Here is a 19,134-nt window from a genome sequence, read left to right as displayed (position 1 = left end):
GAAAGAGTAACGGGTTGCTCGTGCCTTAGACACGAGCTATTCACTAGTATGTATATATATAAATGTATAAGCTTATGCATAAAAGATAAAATATCAAACAAAACAAGAATGAAATTACTAATATAGAGAAACAATGAAAATGCAAAAGACAAAAAAAAAAAAGGAATCTTTCAATTAATAGAGAATATTCTAGTTATTTTTAAACATTCTCGCATATATAATATACTATAGATATATATTAGTTTTAAATAACGTGATTTTTTTTTAAAAAGCTTCTAAAATAATGTGATCATTATATATATATATATATATATATATATTATCTCTAAAACAGCGTGCCTACCAAAATTGTATTTTAAATTTATTCAAAACAATACTCATTATTAGTTGAGATTTTCTTGCATTCTAGTTATATATATGCATCTTTATTTCAATTTCCAACAAAATATTTATCCTAAATAATAATAATCACAATAACATTAATAATGAAAATAATAAATTTTCAAATTCAAATTCTTAAATATTTGTTTGAATATCCATATGTCCATTTTTTTCCTATTTTATTTTTTTATATAAAAAATGGAGTAAATTGTAACGACCAAACTATTCTAGACCTTGGACCATTAATAATTACTATACTAATTTTAAGAAAATGTACATATGAAAACACCATAACTTTATTTAAAACTGTAAAGTAAATGTTTAAATACATAAAAATCTCACTTAGGATATGGGATCCCATTGTTTTGAAAATAAAACAAAACATAACTTAAGCAAATTGATTACAAAATTAAGTGCGAAAAAATAATACATAGAAATCATAACTAAAAGACTTAAAAACTTCATCCTCTAATCGAACGCGCAATCCACCGTTCCATCATGCCTCAATACACATCCCAAGCTGCCAAGAACCTTCTCGCCGCTATAACTATTTTCCTGCACATATAAAACATAAAGGAGTGAGCCTAATGCCTAGTAAGGAAAATCTACTACAAGCATAAAACATATACATGCACATAAACTATAAACTATAAACTGTAAACTATAATCATATAACTATATAAATACAACATCTATTAGAATGGCCATCATACTTCTTGGGACTTGCTAGCTAAACAATCATATGCCCATAAATTTACGGGCCTAGTTATATAAACAAGTCATATAAATTTATGGGGTTGTTATCTAAACAATCATATGCCCAAGGAATCTAATATTGGGACTTGTTATCTAAACAAGTTATATATATTTGTTATCTAAACAAATTATGTGATTGTTATCTAAACAATTCATATACTAGAAACATATCATACTTATAACATAAACATATATCAATAACATAAAAGCATACATACAAATCTACCCTATTTTCCTTACCGAAAATCGGGATATGAGAACAAGATCGGGACCTTGGAACACTCCTAAAAACCATAATAGAGAGGTGAATATACTAAAGAAAAGAGATGAAAAGAACGAACTACACCATCGAAAAGATACTTACCAACAAGAATCTTACGTTCAAGATCTTAGATGCCTAACCAAGAATAGAGAATACGAGTTAGGATTTGAGTAGAAAAACTATAAGAATCAATACAGAAAGGAACTAGAATAAGGAATACCTTGAATGCTTCTATGACCGAACTACACCTCGAAATCGAAATATACTATGAACCTTACTTCCCAAGTGTTTGATAAGCTTATAATCCCAACCCAAGTGTTTAACACTCTAAAATAACCTAGCAGCTTGTAGACTTTGAACTCAGCTTGATGAATGAAGAAATGGTTGGGTACTAAGTCCTATTTATAGAGTTCAAGAATGAAAAAATCTTCATTTAGCTTGAATAAAATAATGACTTTTTAATTGAAAAGCATTTGAATAATCGTTCAGCAAAAGCTGAAGACTCGGTCAGAAAAATTCTGGACTTATCAAGAGGTTAAGGATTAAAATGAGCTCGGTTTCAAAATCGTTTGAAAACCATGCACCACAGCCAATATATCGCCTGTACTGATGCTCTCGAGGCTCGTCGAGGTGGTTGTGCGAAGCTACATGTTTTTCGTATCCCCGTATGGCGATATATCGCCCCCTAGAGCAGCGATATATCGGCATACACTAAATTATTATACACGTAATTACACTTTTTCAGCCTAATTTGAATTGAGTAAACAACCTTGACTAAGTCCTTTAACGATTTCAAAGCTGCTAGCAGACCCTAGGATGTTCAAATATTACTCTTAATAAACTTATTCCTCAAAAATTCATAATTTCTTATTAAACACACACATGACAAGTGTTTATATCTTATTGGGTCTATCTAAACCTATAGTATAATAATTATCATCTCCATAATCAGTCATATTAATCAAACCTTAGGTTATAATAAATATTCTTAAACTATAGGTTAAACTTATAAAATCTACAAGTGTTACTACGAGTGTCCAACTAAGTCCTGGTTTGAACCAAAATCCACAGTCATAAAAATACTACAACTATTACTAGCTATTACTATTACTACTACTATCTAACTAGCTAAGTAAAGTTCTTGGACTCTACAATTCTGTAGAGTCCAAGAACTTTACTTAGCTAATTATTTAGTAATATTATAGTATGTATAGTATTATCTTTGTAACTGTGGATTTTTGGTTCAGACCGGGAATTATTTGGACACTCATAGTAGTACTTATAGATTTTCTAAGTTTAACCTATAGTTTAAGAATATTAATTTTAACCTAAGGTTTGATTATATGACTGATATTAAGAATAATATTTATTATACTATAAGGTTTTGATAAGGACCAATAGGATTTTAAGCACATGTTATGAATGGGTGATTAAGGATTAAGTATTTTGAGGATTAAATTTAATAAGGAGTAAAGTTTGAATGCTATAAGGTCAGTCAGCAGCTTTGAATACGTTGAGGGCTTAGTCAAGGCTGTTTACTCCATTCAAACTTAGCTAAAAATGTGTAATTTCGTGTTTAATTAATCATCGTGTGCCGATATATCGCAACTATAGGGGGCGATATATCGCAGCACGTAGATACGGAAAACACGAGACGATGCACGACAGCCTCGGGCATACTGGCCCAGGCGATATATCGCCTACAGGGGGCGATATATCGCCTCCTTCAGTATGTTTTGAAAGTTTTTGAATTCTTTTTCCATTCAACCTCTTGATAAGTCCAGCATCTTTTTGAACGAGTCTTCAGCCTCTGCTGAACGATTATTCAAATTATTTTCACCTAAAAAGCTATTATTTTTATTCAAGTAAAATCAAGATCCTTTCATTCCTAAACTCTATAAATAGGACCTAGTACCCAGCCATTATTCATCTTTTGCTCTAAGTTCAGAGGCTGCAAGTGCTAAGTGAGTGTGAGAGTGTAAACACCTAGTTTGGGGAAATCGTAAGCTTAAACATCATAAGCTTATCAAACACTTTGGGAAGTAAGGTTCTATAGTATTTCGGTTTGTGGTGTAGATTGGTCTTACAAGTCTTTAAGGTAAACCAAAACTCTAGATCATTTGTTTTATGTTATTTTCTTTCTCATAGCCTTCTACTCAGTCTTCTAACCTCATTCTTATTTTGGTTAGGAAATCTAAGTTCTTGAGCACATAAGTTTCGGTAAGTATGTTTCTCAATGGTTTAGTCTTCCCATTCCTTTTCATCTCTTTTTCTTCATTAGACTCACTCTTTTTCATAATGGTTATTAAGAGTGTTCCAAAGTCCCAACGCTGTCCACATATCCCGGTAACTTTGGTAAGGAAAATAGGATAGAAATGCATATGTTATATGTTCTATATGTTATCTTATGTTTCTTATGTTATGATAAGTGTTATGATATGTATGTTTGTAGGCTTGGGCATATGACCCATATGACTAACAAGACCCCAAATAGATTATGGGCATATGACCTACTTAGCTAGTAGGACCCCACTAATCTCATGGGCATATGACTTGTTTAGTCTATGGGACCCCGAGTAATAATGGCCATTATAGTATGTGTATGTAATAAGTGTTATGTTATGTCTTTATGTTTATTATGAAATTTATGTACATGAAGTATGTGTTAGATTTTCCTTGCTGGGCATTAGGCTCATTCCTTTTTGTTTATATGTGCAGGAAAATAGCTATAGTGGCGGTAAGATTCGTGGATGCTTGGGAGAATGTGTATCGATGATGAATGGAGTCAAGGAGTCGAGAGTTCGATTTTGAGGATGTAGTCATTTGTTTATGGTCTTTATATGTATTTTCCGCACTTACTATGTAATCCCTTTATTTTATAAATCATGTTATGTTTTGTTTTTCAAACAATGGGATCCCATATCCTTCTTGATATTTTGTAAGTAACTCTTATTTTTACAAGTTACTTAATAAAATTATGGTATTTTCGCAAATGTAAGTTCTATTAAGGTTTTGTATGTATAGTTTCGTTAATGGTCCAAAAGTCTAGAGTAGTGGGTCATTACAAATTGTCCCCTACTAAAAAGAATTTCGTCCACGAAATTTACTTACCAAATAAATCCGGATACCGGCCTTGCATGTCTTCCTCCAACTCCCACGTTGCCTCTTGTTCAGAACTATTACTCCATTGGACTTTGACTATTGGAATATTCTTGGACCGTAACTGCTTCATCCCTCTATCTAGGATGCTAACCAGTCGTTCCTCGTAACTCAAGTCTTTCTAGAGTGCTATCGTATCGTACTTGAGGACGTGAGATGGGTCTGACACATACTTGCGTAGCATTGAGATGTGGAACACATTGTGATTATCTGCTAGGGCTGGCGGTAAGGCTAGTTTATACGCAACTGCTCCCACTTTGTCCAATATCTAAAAAGGACCTATAAATCGAGGACTAAGTTTGCCTTTCTTCCCAAACCGCTTTACACCTTTCATAGGAGATATCTTCAGGAAGACTTGATCTCCGACTTTGAATTCCACATCGCGTCGCTTGGCATCCGCATAGCTTTTCTGTCGGCTTTGAGCAGTAAGCATACGTTGTGTAATTAGTACTACTGCTTCTTGAGCTTTTCTAACAGCTTCGGGACCGAGAAGCTGCCTTTCTCCTACCTCATCCCAGTGCAATGGTGATCGGCACCTTCTTCCATATAGCAACTCATAAGGTGCCATCCTGATCATTGACTGGTAGCTATTATTGTAGGAGAACTCTATCAGTGACAAGTACTTATTCCAGGATCCTCCGAAATCAAGTACACAAGCACGTAGCATATCCTCTAAAATCTGAATCGTACGCTCGAACTGCCCGTCTGTTTGAGGATGAAAAGTTGTACTAAGACTTAACTTAGTACCCATGGCTTGCTGAAAACTTCCCCAAAATCTCGATGTAAACACCGATCCTCTATCTGACACTATTGTCTTGGGGATTCCATGCAATCGCACTATCTCTTGGACATAGATGTCTGCATATTGGTCTGTCGTATATGAAGTCTTAACATGCAGGAAATGAGCGGACTTGGTTAGTCTATCTATTACTACCCAAGTTGAATCATGTTGCTTATTCGTTCGTGGCAAACCCATCACGAAATCCATAGTTATATCGTCCCACTTCCATTCTGGTATCCTAAGCGGTTGCAATAAGCCTGCGGGCCGCTGATGCTCTGCTTTTACTTGCTGGCATACTAAACACTTAGACACAAATTCCGCTATGTCCTTCTTCATCCTCGACCACCAATATATTACCTTGATGTCGTGAGTCATCTTGGTTGACCCTGGGTGAACTGAGTACGGGGTACTGTGTGCTTTGTCGAGAATCGCCATCTTAATCCCTTGATCATTTGGCACGCATACCCGATCCTTATATCTCAACAATCCTTGGCTTGATATTGAGAAATCTGTGGCCTTGCCTTCTCTGACTGCATCCATATGTGTCGCTAGTGTGTCGTCATGCCCTTGCCCAATCCGTATATCTTCTAGCACATTTGATTGGATAGACAAATTAGCCAGCTTACCGATAACTACCTCTATTCCGGCATTGATCAGCTCCTGCTGCAGCGGCTTTTCTATTCTTGCTAGAGCTGCTAAACTTCCATAAATTTTCCTACTTAGTGCATCGGCAACTATGTTTGCCTTTCCCTGGTGGTATAGGATTTCGCAGTCGTAATCCTTTACTAGCTCTAACCACTTACGCTGCCTCATGTTGAGCTCTTTCTGAGTGAAAAAGTACTTTAAACTTTTGTGGTTCGTATAAATCTCACAGCGTTCTCCGTAAAGATAATGGCGCCAGATTTTCAACGCAAAAACTACTACTGCCAACTCCATATCATGAGTTGGGTAGCGTTGCTCGTACTCCTTCAGTTGCCTTGAGACGTAGGCTATCGCCTTATCATTTTGCATCAGCACGCAACCCAACCCTTGCTTCGATGGATCGCAGAAGACTACGAACTTATCGTTGGGTGTCGGTACTCAGAGTACTGGTGCTGAGCAAAGCTTATCCTTAAGCAACTGGAATCTTTCTTCACATCTATCATTCCAGTTGAATCTTTGCTGTTTCCGAGTCAGGTTGGTGAGTGGAGTGGCTATCTTAGAAAAGCCCTCTATGAACCTCCTATAATAACCTGCTAATCCCATAAAGCTCCTTACTTCAGATGCGTTCTTTGGTCTTGGCCAATCCTTCACGGCTTCTACCTTTGATGGGTCTATTGCAACTCCATCCTTGGATATAATGTGCCCGAGGAACGCCACTTGCGAAAGCCAAAACTCGCATTTCTTGAACTTGGCATAGAGTTGATGCTCCTTTAGTCGTGACAAAATCAATCTCAAATGTTCCTGATGCTCTACTTCATCCTTGGAGTATACCAAGATGTTGTTGATGAACACTACGATGAATTTATCTAAGTAGTCCTTGAAGACCCTATTCATCAAATTCATAAATGCGGCTGGTGCATTGGTAAGGCCAAAAGACATAACTAAGAACTCGTAATGCCCATAACGAGTTCTAAAAGCTGTCTTAGGAATATCTTCTCCCCGCACCTTGAGTTGATGGTACTCGGACTGTAAATCAATCTTTGAAAATACAGTCGCACCTTGGAGTTGATCAAACAAATCGTCAATCCGGGGTAGCGGGTACTTCGTTACTTTATTCAGCTCGCGGTAGTCTATGCACATCCGCATACTTCCGTCCTTTTTCTTCACGAATAGCACCGGTGCTCCCCATGGCAAATGGCTCGGCCTAATAAAACCCAAGTCTAGGAGTTCTTGCAGCTGCATCTTTAACTCCTTGAGTTCCGTAGATGTCATTTGGTATGGTGCCTTGGAGATAGGCTTGGTGCCCGGTACAAATTCTATCGTGACGTCAATTTCCTGAGTCGGTGGCAATCCTGGTAAGTCATCGGGAAATACCTCTGGGAATTCTCTTACAATGCGGACGTCTCCAACCTTAAGTGGTGTTTCTTTTACCACACCTGTGATGCTGGCTAAGAATGCTTGACATCCTTTTTCCATCATTCTTTGGGCTTTGAGAGATGATACTAACGGGGTGCGTAGTCCTGAAGCTTGTCCCATGAAGCATAGTTTCTGGCAATCAGGAGTCTCGAACGTCACCTTCTTGCATTTGCAGTCGATGGTTGTGCTGTGCCGTGCTAGCCAGTCCATGCTTAGTATCACGTCGAAGTCCTTGATCTCCAGTTCTATCAGGTCTCCTTCTAGTTCTACGTCCTCAATCTTGATTGGTATGCCTCGCACTATCCTTGATGATAGAACTACCTTGCTCGAAGGCAACTCGGTTACAAACCTAGTTCTAAATCTTTCACAAGGTTTGTCTAGTTTTTCTATCATTCCTAATGAGATATACGAATGAGTGGCTCCCGAATCAAATAATACAAAGCATATATTATTGAGGATAGAAACCTGACCTGTGACCACCTTATTGCTAGCATCAGCCTCTCCTTGGGTTAAGGCGAATACCCTGGCAGGAGCCATCTTGTCTTCCTTTTTCCCTTCTGGCTTAAGCTGGGGACATTGCCTCTTTTGGTGACCTTCCTGACCACAGTTGAAGCATCCTTTAGTGTTTGCACAACATTCACCAGGATGTTTCTTCTGACACTTAGCACATGGCGGGTATTCTACATAACCCGGCCTACTACCTCCATTATTCGTCTGTGACCTTTTATCGCTATCAGACTGTTTGTTGTCAGGATGCCTTCTTTTCTGATCGTTATTGTTGTTGTTACTGGACTGATTGTGGTTGTTGTGGCTGGACTGATTACTGCTACTATGGTTGTTGTTCCGACTAGTCTGAGGTTGATTCTGTTGGCTAGGCTCAGGCTTACTGGCTTCTTCTTTACTAACATTAGCCTGCAGCCTTTCTACTTCTATTGTCGTCTCTAGAACGTCGGCATAAGTAATGTTATCTGGGTTTGCTAGCTTAACCCCTAGCTCGATCTTTGGTCGAAGTCCTCTAACGAACTTAGACACCCTCAGATAGTTAGTTGGAACCATTTCCGGTGCAAACTTAGCTAATTGGTCAAACTGATGAGCATACTCTGCCACTGATAAATTCCCTTGCCTCAAGCCAGCGAACTCCTCAACTCTTGAAGCGAGTATAGTTGAATTCTAATACTTCTTGTGGAACAGCTCCACAAATCGAGTCCACATCATGGTGGCAACATCATGCGTCTGCTGGACTAAGTCCCACCATATCCTGGCATATTTCTTGAGCAAGGAAGAAACACAGGATATGTAGTCCGCGTTGCTGAGGTTCATGTGTGTCAGGATTGGCTCAACGTTCCTTAGCCACTCTTTAGCCTCAAAGGGGTCTATAGTCCCTTCAAAGTTCGGAGCATGCTGCTTACAGAATCGCTCATAAACTGGCTCCATGTGCAGTACTGGATACGGCGCATAATTCGCCAATAGACATCCCCCAAATGGACCAACTTGTTGGGCTGCTGAGGCCATTTTTTGTGGCTGTGGTTGCGGCGGAGGCGGAGGCTGAGTCTGGGGCTGAGCCTGTTATCGTTGTTGCTGCAATAGTTCCTCGACTTGCTGTCGCAGTCTCGCGATCTCCATAGCATTGTCAACTGGCAGTGTCGGTGCGTTGCGACTGGCAGTAGCGCGTACTCCCCTTTTGCAAATTGGAGGGGCTTCATTTTCACCGGAGCAGCGTTGGAGGTGTTTCTGTTGGTGCGAGCAGATCTTCGGAGCGACATCACAGCAGAGTTCTAATAGTTGAGAGAAACATGTTAGAACTTTACCCTAATAGGCTCTAAGGCAAAACTTAATCTAAAAAAACATAACTCGGACCTATTAATTATGACTTCTTATGAAAATTATATAAGTCTTATTTATTATTAGAGTGGGTTTTCTATACTTAAAAAATAAGCCATCTTTATTATTTTCTAAGTCTGTTTCCAATCATCCTATATGACTTAATTCTCAGGCTCGAAACTCATCTTTGTTCCAAAGTTAACCATATTGAGGGAGGGCTGGGATCAGTAAAATCGTTCCCACTACTATGGCCCCCTAACTCTCAATATAGAAACTTGGTTCATTGATTTGTATCCACCCTCATCAAACTTAGTCATTATTTATTTTATTTATTATTTATTATGATTGCGAAAGAAAATCAAACTCATACATGTTAACAAAATAACATTGATATTAATTTGGAAAAGAACGTTTTCACTATTTACAACCATAAAAGAAAACAAATAATAAATAAAAACAAATAATGAAACTAACTATTCTAAAAATAGGGATCTTCTATATCTGATCCTTCATCTAGCATATCATTTTCTATCTCTTCATAGTCCTCATTATCATGTGCCTCAAAATTCCCTCGAGGAAGGTTCTTAAAAATTCTATGCTTTTGCTCATTTGTAAACTGAAATTTCATTTTTGAAGTGAACCTAATTAAGAGAAAATAATATCTCATCGCTACCGGCAATTCTTCTACATTATCCATTGTCTCCCATATTTCCTCTAAGGCTGCAATTATGGTACGATAATCTCTAAATAGTCTTATTACTAAAACGTATTGCTCCGTTGCTCTCATCATGATCTGCTTAGTTTCTTGGAGATGACCTATTTCTCTGTGGAACAAAACCAGCCTCCGAGTGATTCTTTCTAGCACTCCTACTGTGTTTCTCGGTTCTCTAATTCTTTTTAAAGCCTTAATGGCTCAGATATCCCCATAGGTTAATGCTCTGTTCATTTTTAACTGAAACATAAAGGCTCAATCGTTAGCTATACGTATAAACATAATAATTATAACTTAAACACTTACTTGGCAGTCAGATTCAAAGCTTTGAGTGTGTGTATCGATGAGAACTTCATTGTAATGCCCCAACTCCAGGGACCGCTACAGTGCACATTGCAAACAGTGCTAAACTCGCTAATCGAGTCGTTTGGCCATAAACGTGTAACTAAGTGTGATTAGCGGTTTAGGGATTAAAAACTTAGGTTAAGATATATCGTTTTACTAGAACGTTTACTGTATACATTGGGATCCCAAAAATATAATTTCAGAGTTTATTACAAAAGAATATTTACAACTGGCCGTTCCAAGCGGCAAAACAGGGTTCAACCCTAGTTCCACTTTCAAACCTCGCCCAAGTATTGGTCGAGCAGCTGCATATGTACACGTCATCACCTAAGCTCTCCAACTCAAGGATGGTCCAGCTTCCTTTTTCCTTTACCTGCACCACAAAGCACCCGTGAGCCGAAGCCCAGCAAGAAAACTCATATGCTCATAAACAGTCATATCATGATATCAAATCATATCTGGCATGCCTAGCAATCATAGCTCAATTCAGCATGCAAATGGATTCCAACAAATGCTGGGGTATCCAGGATAAGAAATCCTGGCCTTCTGATTGGAGGACTATCGAGTCAATCCTAATCAGATGAGTGTCGCAACACTTGAGGTTCTGGTAAACCATACTGAGCGACCGACAAGCGAGTCACTAATTCAAGTGGAAGGGTGGATGTTGGGTAAGCCTCTAACCTTCAATAGGTTCTGGTAAACCATACTGAGTGACTGGCAAGCAAGTCACTAATTCAAATGGAAGGGTGGCTGTTGGGTAAGCCTCTAACCTTCAATAGGTTCTGGTAAACCATTCTGAGTGACTGGCAAGCAAGTCACTAATTCAAATGGAAGGGTGGCTGTTGGGTAAGCCTCTAACCTTCAAGCGCTTATAATGTTCATCGACCCTTGAGGTCGGTCTGGCATTAATGCTCTTTGAGTCATCCAATGCTGATAGTCGATTAGATCTAATCTCTGTTGGCTTGCGTGATACATGCTAAGGCCATTCTGACTAGTGAGTCAGCGCAATGTGACCAGTGCCCAGTACCACTGCCGAACTTGACTAGTGAGTCACAACTTCACAGTTGATACTAACACCTTTGCCAAATCTGACTAATTAGTCAGTTCCATGCACAGGTAAGCAATGCTATCAATGTATATCATATGCCAATTATCCAAGAATAGGACATTCAGCATGCTTACTAAATGGTTGCTAGCAAAATTACGATCATGCACAAACACAGAGACTCAAGCTCTGACCAATCTCATATTCATCGTTCATGGCATGCCCTAATCACATGTTTCCCGTGCATCACATGCATCACACTTAGTCATCTAGCATGCCTCAATAATAACCATATGCAAATGAGCAAAGCTGCCAAGCATACACTATGCTATCAATGTTCACATTCAATATCCAACATGCATCAATCACAGCCATGCATGTCACATATGGGGTGCAGTTTTCTTACCTTGGGTTCGAGCAAGAGTTAATAAAAGAAACGACCTTTGAGAACGATCAGTCCTTTGGTCCTTTAACGGTCACCTAGTCATAACCAAAAATATAGGATACCATCAATGAAAATGAAAGCAAAGGTTTCCAAACCAATATCTAGCCTTCGGGACATCAATCCACACTTAACAGGGTAGTAGGACTGACCCCGAGGCCTTAAGCTAGCATCCCCAAGTCAAAAACCTATTTCTGGCCAAATCTGCCCTAATGGGCCGCGGCTCACCATAGCCATGCCACGGCTTACCCTCAGACAGAGGCAAAAACTTGCCCAGAAGCACACTCAGGCCGCGGCACGCCATAGCCAGGCCGCGGCACATTACGCAAACCAGCAACAATCAAATTTTCTTCCCCTACGTTTCCCTCGAAACCAAACCTTCAAACTAGTCCCAAACCTCAACCTAACACCCAATTTAACCACTAAACATTATCCACAACTCACCCTCATCAAAACCCAAGTTAGACACCAACCAAACTTCCATTAATTCCAACTAACCACCAAGAAATCACAAGCTGAAACTTAAAGGAAAATAGAGTATAATCAGACTTTCATGGCTGAGTTTCCTTACCTCAAGCTTGGTTTTCAATCCCCTTCAATAGCTGGATCAAGTCCCTAAGCCCAAACCTTGATTTCCTAGCTTGTTACCTCAAATTGGCTCTCAAAATTCCAAAGGGAGAAAGAAGGAAAATGGTGTACAGCAGAGAGAGAAGGATGAGGTTGATGATGCTCTGTTTTTTCCTATTTTCTACAGCCATATAAATGATACATATCCTTTGCCAAATGACCTAAATGCCCCTAGGTCACTTAAGGTTTCTAAAGCCACCCCAAGGGCAAAATTGTCCTTTCCAACCTATACCGTTAATTATAATTAACGCTCTCCAATTCCCGCTATTCTCAATATTCTCAAATACCAAAAAATCACATCCCATTACCCTTTAATTCCCGGTAATGTTCTAATCATCAAAGTGACTCCGAGACTCACCCCGAGCCCCGAACTTAAACCCGTTATGACTAGACCGAACACTTACATTCCCATGATCTTCTCATGCCGAATGGCTCGAACCAATCCACATATAATGTGGTAAAATTATAATTCACCCATATTCTTGAAATTACACAATCATGCCCCCAACGGCCAAATTACCAAAATGCCCTTGCAATTAAAATATGAGCACATATGCATGCATTCACCATCATATAATAATATAATTCACATAAACATGCATATAATCCTTAAATACCATAATAAAGCCTCCTAATCAAGGTCCTAAACCTTATTAGGAAATTTGAGGCATTACATTCATGCGGATGAACCGTTGCTCTGATACCAACTGTAATGACCCAACTATTCTAGACCTTGGACCATTAATAACTACTATACTAATCTTAAGAAAACGTACATATGAAAACACCATAACTGTATTTAAAACTGTAAAGTAAAGGTTTAAATACATAAAAATCTCACTTAGGATATGGGATCCCATTGTTTTGAAAATAAAACAAAACATAACTTAAGCAAATTGATTACAAAATTAAGTGCGAAAAAATAATACGTAGAAATCATAACTAAAAGACTTAAAAACTTCATCCTCTATTCAAACGCGCAATCCACCGATTCCATCATGCCTCAATACACATCCCCAAGCTGCCAAGAACCTTCTCGCCACTATAACTATTTCCTGCACATATAAAACATAAAGGAGTGAGCCTAATGCCCAGCATGGAAAATCTACTACAAGCATGAAACATATACATACACATAAACTATAAACTATAAACTGTAAACTATAATCATATAACTATAATCATATAACTATATAAATACAACATCTATTACAATGGCCGTCATACTTCTTGGGACTTTCTAGCTAAGCAATCATATGCCCATAAATTTACAGGGCTAGTTATCTAAACAAGTCATATAAATTTATGGGGCTGTTATCTAAACAATCATATGCCCAAGGAATCTACTATTGGGACTTGTTATCTAAACAAGTTATATATATTTGTTATCTAAACAAATTATGTGATTGTTATCTAAACAATTCATATACTAGAAACATATCATACTTATAACATAAACACATATCAATAACATAAGAGCATACAAATCTACCCTATTTTCCTTACCGAAAACTGGGATATGAGAACAAGATCGAGACCTTGGAACACTTCTAAAAACCATAATAGAGAGGTGAGTATACTAAAGAAAAGAGATGAAAAGAATGAACTACACCATCGAAAAGATACTTACCAACAAGAATCTTACGTTCAAGATCTTAGATGCCTAACCAAGAATAGAGAATACGAGTTAGGATTTGAGTAGAAAAACTATAAGAATCAATACATAAAGGAACTAGAATAAGGAATACCTTGAATGCTTCTATAATCGAACTACACCTCGAAAGCGAAATATACTATGAACCTTACTTCCCAAATGTTTGATAAGCTTATAACCCCAACCCAAGTGTTTAACACTCTAAAATAACCTAGCAGCTTGTAAACTCTGAACTCAGCTTGATGACTGAAGAAATGGCTGGGTACTAGGTCCTAGTTATAGAGTTCAAGAATGAAAAGATCTTTGTAACGCCCTGGATAGCCAAGACCGCTACACTGCAAGGAAGGAAACATACGAATGGTCAGGTAATATAATTAGAGGTGTTTGCTAAATCAAAGAACTGAGAGCAAAGAAATTATAAGTACAATACCCGAGCTACAACTACTGTCGCTACATTATTTACTGTACTATTACTACACTCACTCTCTGGCTTGAAGAAGTCTGAATTTAAATTAGGCATGTATTTAAAGTTGTCGTCCCCATCAAATAAATGACAGGGAATCGAAAAACTATATAAGAGTGAAAAGTCAATACCGTTCTCATCCGAAGACTCTAGAGTAGGCTCGGGATGCTCAGAAACCTTCTGCTTGCCCTTTCCTGGTGGAGCAGGGGTAGCAGCTGCTCGCGGGGAGTTAGAAGGTTCCTTGATAATCACTCCCTTTGTTGTAATGCCCCGAATTCTCCGATGTATTTAACGGCGTGAATAGTAGGCCGGGAGGGCCGTACTTGCTTAATTATGTTATTAATTGATTAAATGCATGTATATGTTGATTATATTATGATATGATGTGAAATGCATGCATGTGAGTCCATATTTCTTTATACAGGGGTGTGATGGTAATTTGGCCCGTTGAGGGTAAATTGATTATTTATTCACATGTTGGTGATATAATTTGAGACCACATTATGATGTGGGTTTGTTCGAGCCATTTGGCATGAGACGATCAAGGAAATGTTAAATATCGGTTTGGTCATAACAGGCTTAAGCTCGGGGCTCGGGGTGAGTCTCGGGGTGTTTTAATGATTAGAGTGTTACCGGGTATTAAAGGGTAACGGGATGTGAAATATTGGTGTTTGAGAATTTTGAGATTAGCGGGAATTGGGAAGCGTTAATTATCATTAACGGTGTAGGTGGAAAATGTCAAAAATGCCCTTGAGTTGACTTTAGGAGCTTTATTATACCTAGGGGTATAATGGTCATTTGTGTTGAGGATATATATGATGTATGGATGGCTGGGAAAACAGAGTTTTGCTTCCTCTCTTTCCCGTAGGTTCATTTCTCTCTTCTTCTTCTTTGGAATTTTGAGCTTAAGTGTGGAGCTAAGCTAGGAAATCAAGGGGCTAAGGTTGTGGTTTTGGTTCAGCCATTGGAGAGGGTTCAATACTAAGCTTGACGTAAGCTTTGATCTTTATTTTTACTGGTTTTGCTCTGTTTTCAATCATGGTTTTCAGCTCTTGAGTTAGGTGTGGAAAATTGGAATTAAAGTGAGTTCTTGAGGTGTTTTACTTGGGTTATGATGAGGGGGAGTTTGAGTGTTGTTCAGGGGTTTTAATGGGTGTTTGAGAGAGGTTTGAGTGGTGTTTAAGTTGGGTTTGAAGGGTTGGTTCTAAGGGAAATCGTAGAGGAAGAAAAACAGGGGTTTTGGCTGAAATGGGCGTTGCGCCGCGGCATGGCCAGGGTGTGCCGCGGCCCTTGGGAGCTGCTGGGTTTAGCCGCCTCTGTTTGAGGGGCGGGCCGCAGCATGGCCAAGGAGGGCCGCGGCCCTTAAGGGATTTTTGGCCAAAGAGAGTGTTTTGGCTTGGGGATGCAAGCCTAAGGCCTCGGGATTGAACCTACTACCCGGTTGAGTAGTGTTTGAGGTCCCGGAGGTTAGGTTTTGGTTTGGGAACCTTTTATTATTCATTTTATTGATGGAATCCCATGATTTGGTTATGACCAGGTAATCGCTAAAGGACCAAAAGGTTGATCGTTCTCAGGGTCATTCTTTTATTTGTTCTTGCTCGGACCAAAGGTAAGAAAACTGCACCCCAAGTGTGACATGCGTGGATATTCCTGAGGCATGTTGAATGTGAGAATATGGACATGGATTGTATATGGAATGCTTAGCATATGTTGCTCATTTGTGCATGGCACTGACTTATTAGTCAGGTTTGACAAGAGTGCTAGTATCACTGTGAAGCTGTGACTTATTAGTCAGGTTCGGCAGTGGTATTGGGCATTGGTCACGATGAGCTGACTTATTAGTCAGGACGGCTTTGGCGTGTGTCACGCAAGTCAGTAAGATTGGATCCAATCGATTATTAGCATTGAATGACTCAAGGAGCATTAATGCCTGACCGACCCTGAGGGTCGATGAACAAACAGAGCTTGGAGGCTAGTGGCTTACTCAGCAGCCACTCTCCCGCTAAAATCATGTGATGTTCATTTGATTGTTGAAAGCTTTATGTTCAGTGTGATTATAACGATAATCATTTGACAATGTTTATGTAAAGTGTTATGTTTTCTTGCTGGGCCTTGGCTCATGGGTGCTATGTGGTGCAGGTAAAGGGAAAGAAAAGCTCACCTAGCCTTGAGTGGAGAGCTGATGTGCTGGTGTGTACATATGCAGCCACTTGACTGCCACGGTCAAGGTGTTCTCAGAGGAACTAGGGAGTTTACCCTATTTTTGCCGCTTAGGTCGGCGGGATTGTAAATTTGAAACTGTAATGACCATTTTTGTACTGAGAACCACTTGTAAATGTTTTGTTTAGCTCTGCAGAGCAGTTTGTAATAAAATCTCCATTTCCTTTTCATTGGTTTTATGCCTTAACCCGTTAATTACACCTAGAGCACGTTTTTGACCAAAGGACTCAGGCAATGAGTCAAATTTCCGGTCCACCGTTCACCGTAACTGTTCTGGGGTAGCCAGGGCGTTACATTTGTCCTCCTCCTCGGAGGTTGTGACACATCGTGGTGCTGCTCAGGAACTTCTCCGCCGGTAGCACTTCCCGCAGTTGACTCCCTCACATCTTGGTGAGAGGCCAAAATGCCAACCAGCCTTAGATTATTCTCCGTGACCAGCTCTTTGATGCTTCTTTCTATATTGGTCATATTGGCCAGGGATGCTGCTCGTATCTCCATCTCTGAAGTAGGAGTCGGTGCCATGGACCTGAATAACACAAAGGTTCTAAGGAGTGTGCAAAAAAGTTAAAGGAAATGAACGAGCAGTGAATAAATAACTTACCTCCTTCAGTGAAGGCTAGATTGTTGGCGACCATATCCATTTTTAAAAAGTACTCCTGGAAGTACTTTCCCACGTTGGACTTGACGGTAATATCACTCAGGAAAGTGCAAGCAGATTCTTGGTGATAGAAGTTAAAGAACCCCGTGTTGTTTTGGTTGGGGTTGGATTTGAGATCAAATAGATAATTAATCTCGTGTGGCGTCGGAACGGGCCACTTCTTGTGGTTGTACAGAATATAGAGAGCAGAGAGCACTTTATATCCGTTTGGGGTGATTTGGAAGGGGGCGACCTCGAAAATAGTCCTTGTAGTTATATTGCCTGAATACATGTCCATTGGCTAAGGAAAATACTCCTTGTAGTACTCATCATCGCCTTCGTCGCCTATGTCGTCGTAATTGACATTTTTGTCATAATCCTCCTGGACCATCTTTAGGAGGTCTTGTGGAGGTGGACAACTTGTTTCTCCACCCTCAGCTTCGATGGGAGGGGCTGCGTCGTCTAGTACGTTCCGTCTAGTGGTCACCATGGTCATTTTTCTTCACACTTTCTTCAAGCTCTCAATGGAAGCACCAAAATATTGACTGCCTTTTTCGCCATCAACCTAATTTAAGAACTCGACAAAAATTAGAAGAAAATGACACAGAGGTTTTATGTGGTTCAGACTATAAAAGAGCCCTAGTCCACGAGTCTTTAATATTAGTGAGTTTAAAGCTTGTTTAAGAAAGCTTCAATGGAGTCTCAGGCAGCTTATATATTTCTCTAAGTTTATAATGCTTAACTAGCAAAAGTTCTAAACCCTTTACAAGGAAATACTTTAGCTTTATTTATAGAGGCCTGGGTCATTAATGCCCTTAGTCAACATTTAATACACATTCCATTATCATTTGGGGAGTAAATTGCTAAATAACTAAATATGGATGCACTAACAAAAACCGTGGGCCCAGGCGGATCGCACGGGGCCCATTTGGAGAAAGCTGCCCACTAACTTCATGGGGAACATATATCTAACCATGTCAGGATACGGCGCACGTTCGCCCATGTTAGGCAGAATTGTGGGAAATGCAGGTTGTCAAGGGTACGAACTCGATACCACTAATCGACACTCACCAAAAGTTATCAGATGATCTTCTGGTGGGCCACAACTGCGATGACTGACACCTGGCAGCTACTCTGGGTCTGAGGATAAGAATCCTAGACCTGGGGGATTGGCAAATGAAGAGAGCGAGAACAACCTGAATGGTCCTCGGGCGTGACCTTACTTGGAGACATCTGTGTTTTGGAGACGAGTCATGAGATGTTGCTTAGCCTTGAGACATTAACGCCTCGAGGATAGACCTCGGGGCGTGGCCTCACTTGGAAACACCCGCGCCTTGGAGAATGGTCACGGGATATGGCCTTGCCTGGAGACATCTGCGCCTCGAGGACAGACCTTGGTATGAAACCTTACTAGCACTCGAGGAGCTTAATTACTCCTCTAATGAATGCCACGTGTCCTCTGACAACAAAGAAAAAATGACATTTGCAGTGGAAAGATGAAAATAAGTTGACCCAATGAATGGAGCAGTGATGTTCCTGGCTCTAGTGAGCATATCCTGGAGTTTGATATTAATTCTCCTTTGTTGGTCAGAGCATGGAAGGAGAGATGCCAAAGGGGGAAATTTTGAAGAAGGAGAATTACTAGGACTAGGGGGGAGAGAACTAGTAGAAGAAGCTGAAGGGGACAATCCACCCATATTCTCTGAGATAGAAGGAAGTTTGATACGCTTGGTGGCGGGAGGAAGCTCTGATGATTCGGTATGCGCAGACG

Source organism: Humulus lupulus, chromosome 5, assembly GCF_963169125.1.
Source record: "Humulus lupulus chromosome 5, drHumLupu1.1, whole genome shotgun sequence".
Classification (NCBI taxonomy): Eukaryota; Viridiplantae; Streptophyta; class Magnoliopsida; order Rosales; family Cannabaceae; genus Humulus; species Humulus lupulus.
This window is presented reverse-complemented; position numbering follows the sequence as displayed.